This window comes from Antrostomus carolinensis, unplaced genomic scaffold (assembly GCF_000700745.2).
Source record: "Antrostomus carolinensis isolate BGI_N321 unplaced genomic scaffold, ASM70074v2 scaffold1070, whole genome shotgun sequence".
Taxonomy (NCBI): Eukaryota; Metazoa; Chordata; class Aves; order Caprimulgiformes; family Caprimulgidae; genus Antrostomus; species Antrostomus carolinensis.
Window position 1 is genome coordinate 1,278 of NW_010286233.1, and position 7,518 is coordinate 8,795.

The following is a 7,518-nucleotide window of genomic DNA, read 5'->3' on the forward strand; positions in this document are numbered from 1 at the left end:
AAAAAATCAAGACATAATATGCAAAACAAGCCAGTATGTGTTGGGTAACTGGATGAAGAATTTGGCTAGCTAAAAGACAACAGTTAAAATTAAAGCCAGAGTTTCCTTTTCTACTTGATTTAAAAGACTTAAAATAATAAAACCTGGCTGATAACAATGGTGCTATAATATTCTGTTATATAATGTTTTTTCTTTTTTAATGGAAAACACTGAGTAAGATACAAATTGATGTTCACTTAAGGCATGATAACTGATGCTTGCAGCAGGACAAATAACACATTGGAAGCACTGGAGTTTTACCACTTAAAAATTCAAGATTTTCCTGGTTTAGAAGAGAGTTGTTAACTTAGATTCTAATTGCTCTGTGCGTGTGCCTTGAATGTAGATAATTACAAATAGTAATGGAATATTAATTACCTCACACTGTACACACCCATATATATATGTACATTTACATATCCTGTGATACTCGTGTTGGATGGCTTGAGTAGATTTGGAAAGAGGTGCTGTGTTTCTTGGTTTTTTTGTCATTCAGCAAAGACATAAAAAGATGTTTTATTTAATACTCTGAGCATACTTGCAGAGCTTGTACCTATGTCTAAGTCCCAGAGAATAACTTAATTTTGGAGTGGCTTTCTAGAAGAGATTTTAAGATTTTTGTATCATATCAGTAGGTAACACAAATGATTCCTCTTTAGAATGAACAGGTAAAGGGAAAACAGCTATAGTATGGTGTTTGAAGTCTAAAGTGTACCAGTCCTACAGCTAGAGGATGTCCTGGGAGAATAATAGTTTGTTAGGTTTTACATATTTTCTATATGGGAAAGCACCCCTCCCTTCCTAGGAAAAATGCATTCAATTCATAATTGCCACTAGCCAGAAGCCAAAACTCATGTTTTCACTTGAGATTTGGACATCTGTTATCAAGCCATCTGAAACCATTTTTAATCAGACCCTGAAAGTGGGAGAAAATGCCATATTGTTTTCAAGACAAGCAAATAAAACCACCTAGAGCAGTTTAATATGCATTAGCTCAGGCTCTATATGTAGTAGGTTTTTCTATAGAAATTGGCAAGTACTGTTTATTGTTTTAAAGCACAGGTCTTTCCTTGAACATGAATGCCTCTCCCCAACTCGAATTCGTGGTTGTATAACCAAAATGTAGGATGGGTATAACTGGACTGCACAGCTCCAGAGCACAGACAGACTTGATTTTTGTAGCGGGAATTATGGAAAAGTGGAATTGTGTCAAGCCAACTTGAGACCTATCTTTCACTCAGCTCTCTAGAGGACAGGTAACAGCCAGAAGCTGCAGTCGGCAAGATCAAGTTCCAGATACTCATAGGGTACATGCAACTTAGTGGGGGGCAGATCAGTTACATCCCAGACAGAGATGTTCTTGCTGCGCTGGGGAGCTGGAGGCGAAGGCCAAGTAGGTGAAGTCAAAGACTTGAGATATCTGTAACTTGACTGAAAAGCACTTCTCTAGCTAGACTGCTTCTTGCCTAAGGCTAGCCTGGACCTCCTTTAGGCATTGTGGGCTGTTGTAATGGTACACTGTAGGACGCTAAAGCAGCTTTGTAGAGAAGGACCTGGGGGTCCTGGTGTACACCAAGTCAAACATCAGCCAGCACTGTGCCTTTGAGACAAAGAAGGCTATCAATGTCCTGGACTGTATTAGGAGTGTTGCAAGCAGGTCGAGGGAGGGGATTCTTCCCCTCTAGTCAGCACTTGTGAGACCACACCTAGGTCAGTTCTGGGCTTCCCAATACAAGAGAGACACTGGCATACTGGAGAGCCCAGCAAAGGGCTGCCTAGATGTTTAAGTGACTGGAGCATCTCCCCTACAAGGAAGGGCTGAGAGCTAGGACTGTTCAGCCTGGAGAATAGCTGGCTCAGGAGAATCTTAATACATATATAAATACCTGAAGGGAAAATGCAAAGACAATGGAGCCAGACTGTTTTCAGTGGTGTCCAGTGAGAGAGGCAATGAGGACAAACTGAAATGCACACAGAAAGTTCCCCTAAACATCAGGAAACATTTCCCCCCCCCACTCCCCCAGACTGTTAGGGTGTCCAAGTACTGTTTGCTCAGAGATATGTAGAGTCTCCCTCTCTGAAGATATTCAAAAGCCGGCTGGACATGGTCCTAGGCAGCCAGGTCTAGGTGACCAGATGACATTCTGTCCTGGACAGGACACATCCAGAGGTCCCTTCCAACCTCAACCATTCTGTGAAGACTGCTGCTGTCCCAATGAACTAAGTCTTTATCAAAGTTGAACTTGGTGCTGCTATTGTATAATGTGTAAACATAAGTTTGTAAGGTATTTTGCAGGACTGGGTCTTCAGAAAGACTCTTCTACTGTAAACTGTTTTGGTGGTTTTGATTTACTTGTATCTTGAATCGTGTGGCTTTATATCCAGCTGTATTTTTTTTTTAATAACCCAGCCATCAACTTGTATATACTTTTGCCACTTCACAGAATCTTTTTAAGATAAAAAGATAACGTGCCAGGCCACATTAAAAATGCAAGATGTAAAGAAATAATCCACATTTTACAGGAGTCCCCTTTGCTGCTGGCTAAAACCAGTTTGGGGTAGAGTTTTGGTTTTGATGGCTAGTTTATCTTTTTTGCTAAGTTGGCTTAAATTCTCCCCTTTGCACTTTGTTGTAAAGAAGCAAAGAAGCACACTATACAGTCTCATGACCTTCCTTACAGGCTTTGCAGGGAGGCGAAAGAGCTCATTTGTCAAATAGGCAATAGAATTGGCTTGACAGCCAGTCAGCCAGCCCTAAACAAAAACTAGGCAATTAGCATTCTGAGTCATGAACCTGAAAGAGAGCTGGGGGCGGGGTGGGGGCAATAAACTTGGAGGGCGAATAAAGCTATCTATACATGGATGCACTATATAGCTCACAATCTCACAGTGTTTTCAGGCACGCTAGACTTGGGCTTGTACCATAAAAAAGTTATACATGGCAGCTGATTTCCATCCCCCTCCCCGCCAGTGACATGAACATTGTTAACATACAAAGAGTCTGTACTAAAGAGTCTGTACTAAGCCCAAGCAACTCACACTACCTTTGCTCAGCAGGGGAGAAATATTTGTATTTCATGGGCATTTTTAACCACTCCAAGTCACTTCTGTTGACTTTTTTAAAAAAAATAAACTAGACTTGTACAAAATGTCTATTACCCTCCTTGATTGTATCTATTAGATAATGTGGTCTTCAGGCTCATTGGGAGTGTTCATGGTACGATGCCAGTAGGTACTTGGGAAAATAAGTTTCCTGGTTCTCTCACTACCTGTAGGAGATCTCTTTTGAAGAGTAGTGAGACTAAGTGATGAATTGCTGTTATGTCATCTGAGACCTTATAAGACTGTCCATGGAGAGAGTGTTTTAGAAGGAAAGCACTGTCGTTTTGGGGTATATGTTAAGTAGGAGGTAGCAATACTGAAGTGGAAAAAAAATATCTGCAGATCCCTGCAAAATTTGTTGATTAGACTTAGTTTGTGTAAAAGGCTGACTGAAATGAGGAGGGAGAAGTGGAAGATGTTGATTATGTGCTTAAGTTTGGTTTGTAGGCTTTTCTTGTTAAATCAGCGTAACTGGAAGACACTCTAGCTCAGAAGTCAAGTTGTGCATGGTCTGGAGTACCACTGTGGTACCTCTGTGTGCCAGCATAGTATTGTTAGCAAGCAGGAGCCCTAAATTTGGATCTCAAGTTTTAGCTAGACTTTTACATGTTGATATAAGTGTTTTAGACCTGCTTTGGTGTTCTGGGACAGGCTAAACTCCCTACATCAAAACAACCACAATTTGTCAGACCAAATCTGTCTCTCCTTGCCCTGAATGAAAACTAGTTATTTTCAGGAAAAAAATTCTCACTTCTTTTACTGTCCCAGTGAGTGGCAGACATCAAGAGGGAATGATACACTAGTCACTCCATAATTGTTGTGCATACATGTCTATCACATAGTTCTTTTTAAAACACTCCCCACAAGGAAACTGTATGCATATCCTGTGGGTCCTTATGGGCTGAAGGATACCCAAAGCACGTATCTTGCTTCTAAGCCAGGACTGTGTGTGTGAGTTTTACAGGACTGGGGAGGAGAGAAAGGGATACTAATATTCACTATTACATTTAATTAAAATTTCAGTACATAAAGATGCATTATCTAAACAGGCTCTTAAATAATTTTATTAGTGTTACAATACCTTGTAACCATTAATCCTGAAAAACGTAAAAATCTGTATCTTGGCATGTATTTATGCCAGTTATTCACCTGTTGAACTCTGCTTTGTCATGGCAAGAAAGGTGGACTAGTTCTTCTCCTTCAGTAAACACTTGAAAAATAAAGTTCTGCTGCTATTGCTGTTTGCAGGAAATGCAAACCCAACAGAAGTAAAGGAAATAAGATTTGTAATCATCCCCCACCTAATTTCTTGCTTGCAGAGACAAAATTCTGGAGTGGAATTAATTTGGCATGTTTCAATGACTATTGTTCTGTTTCCCATGCTCATTCAGATGCACAGCATGGAGAAATTGCATGGATTTTATGACTAATAAAGTAGAGAGAGGCTTTTCCATTTTAAAATAATGCATTTGGAAATACTTTTCTTTCCCATTACCCCCATGTATTCCTGTTTGCCAGTGATTCTGAGTCCTGCAGATGAGCTTGTGAAAAGGCTATCAATCCTCTGTTTGCAAAGAAATGTTTCAGAAGGTCTTATATTGCTGAATCTTTTTCTGACCATCTGCTTTTTTCTCCCTCCAGTAATGGGATTCTGCATTAGAGAAGGGTTTTTCCCATCTTGGAGGAAATGGAAAAAAGATTAGCTGATTTCTCCCATCCTACCATTGGTGTTGATTTCTTCTTTTCACTTTTTAATGGCCCTCTGGAATGTTTTTTGTCATAGGGACTGTTGTGCTAAGTCCTGTTTTTTCACATGCACTCTCGTGAGTCAAATTCCATATACTTACACAGTGTGTCACCTCTTTGTTCCCTAGGATGATCTTGGGATGACCCTCCCAAGTTATCTCTGACTCAAGATGCCTTGAATTTTCATTACTGGGTCAGCTTTTCAAAATTGCTGGGTGTTTGCACTTGGAGCTGTTCTCTCTTGCCCTGCAGTATGCTACTGTGCCTGTGAAATCAGCTGTTCCACAGAGAAGCAAGTCTAGCAAATTTTGGGGAACATTTCTGACACCTGTACATGGCAGTGGATTCTCTGCAATAACCACGGCCACAGATGGTCTGGAAATCTTACTAGTTTGTTAACGCACTTGTGTTGCCCTTCAGTTTGTCCTCATTAGGAACCACAAACACAGTCAGATTGTAGAGGTATGCCAACACTGGGGCACCTCTCCAACCAAGATGTCTGTGTTGGCATCCATACATTGTGGAGAGATTGAAATAACTTTCTGGGTTCAACATGCAAAGGCTATGTCTGCTAAATGCAAGTAGAGTGGACCAATAGGAGAGGAAATGGTGTTGAAGACCTAACTTGCACACTCTACAGATTTTGAAAGGTCTGAGTTTTCTTCATCCTAGTTCTAGTGTGTTCCCATGGACTGAATGCCTGCTAGTAGTTAGAGCATGAGTTATGTTCCAGGGGCACATCTTCATTTGTTAATAACCCAGTCTGTGGCTCTGTGACTGTTCCTTGGTGTGAAGTGAAACATAGCTTTTGTGTGATCCCTTTAAATGGACTCCTGGATCTGACCTGAAATGTTAACATACATGTACACCAAAGGTGGGAGCTGGAGTCGGAGATCTGTCTCTGGAAAGTAATACAAATTGTCCTGATGATCTTAAGGAGTACAAGATGGAGAAGGGGTGAGGGGTGCACCCTTACTGCTTTTCTAGGTGACTTGCTTCCTTATTCTTTCTTGATGGGATTAAGGCAAATAATTATGCAGCTATAATATCAGGAGGGGACTTCTGAAGTTACTGTCTTCAAGACCAGCTTTTTTCCTTTACCTTGTTCTCCCTTGAGCTATGCATGAGACCCAGCTTGTAGGGTGGAGGGCTCTGGCCATGGGATAAAAAATGGCATGAGAACAGAGGATCTATCGCTGAATTCAGGCATCCCTCATAGACTATTTTTTTGTCTGTGCTCACATAGCATAAGGAGAAGACTCCAGTTCTGCAAGAGCTTCTGGCATGCCTGGCTTGATTGTCTCATGTTCCTTGTGTGGCAGAAAGCACCACCAACGCCTCTTCCCTCCACCCTTTTGTTGGAGAAAAGAGCAGGTCCTACTATTTCACTTGACTTCCTCTCCTGAATTTGGGGTGGGATAGGAGTATGAGGTCAGTCTTTCCTGCTCCATGCCTACATTTTTGTCTCCTAGTTATTGAAGCAAAGTATGTTTCACCAATAAAGGATTTTTTTTCATAACTATGCCATTATTGATTTTTAGGACAATGATGGATGATGCTTTTGTTGTTTTGCTACCCCAAACAAATTTTGACTGGGGGCTGATAAAAAGGTTAAATAATAACCCACGCGCTGTAATGTACAGCAGGCAATTGAGGGTGGAGGAACAGAGCAAACAGATGAGCTGGAGATCAGCCAGAGAACATGTCCTACTGCCTCTCCTTGTGGGACTACAGCAGAGCTCTGGATTGACGCCATCATGAGAAGAAAAGTATTAGAGTATGTAGCTTTGCACAAACAGGGTGTTTAGTGCCAAATAAAGATTATGCACGTGTCTGAACTACCAAGAAAGTGATGGATGTGTACCCCAGAAAAATAACCATACTTCCAAAAGCAGAATGTGGGTTTAGGGAAAAAAAAATTATTACCTCCTTTCATGTGCTAAAACATCAGTAATACTTGCAACTGTTTAACAGTAAATATTGGAATGGAGTACTACTGAGAAAAACACTTTGCATTTGTAGAAAGCCTAATGTTAAAGGATTTACAGGTGATTTGTTTAGCTCTTGCATTGATGCAAGAGATCAGTTGACAGTCACCGTATATTCTGTGACCGACTGGTCAGGCTGAGGATTCAGAGCATGTCACTGGAGGATGCACGGTTAGAATATGAGATTCCTGATCCTCTGCTCAAGCACCTCTGGAAACACTCCCTTATGCTTTTGGCTGAAGATGGGATGAAGACAGAATTGGTCACTACTAGGTGTTTGTACATCTCTGCCAAACTTTCCCCAGAGGTAGCTATTGCAGCCAAAAAATACTGAATAATGTGGTAGTAGGTATTACAGAAACTTCTGGTGGATAGGAAAAGTATGTGCCCATAGGATTGTACATTTAGTTCTTCTTAACAATTTAAAGTGAGATAATATTCACTGGTCACTGCCCTGCTACTTGAAACAAAATATGCTTTTCTTTAAAGTATTACACTGCTGTCTCCTCAGAGAGCTTATTTGTAAGTGTCCAGAAAAAAGCAAGACTGAAAAAACATATTTCAGCAGTAAGCAGCAATCTTCTATCAGACTACCTCTGTGCATCTCTAGGTGGAACCACAGAGCATTGTCTATGTTTGTCAT

At 40.8% G+C, this 7,518-nt stretch overlaps 1 protein-coding gene across 1 annotated transcript in view; it reads left to right on the forward strand.

The window, feature by feature from the left end:
• The window catches only part of TSPAN5 (tetraspanin 5), a gene marked incomplete at its 5' end in the record, with an annotated part of 20,288 nt that overhangs the window by 777 nt on the left and 11,993 nt on the right, over positions 1-7,518 (forward strand). The gene's annotated exons all lie outside the window — the stretch shown is intronic.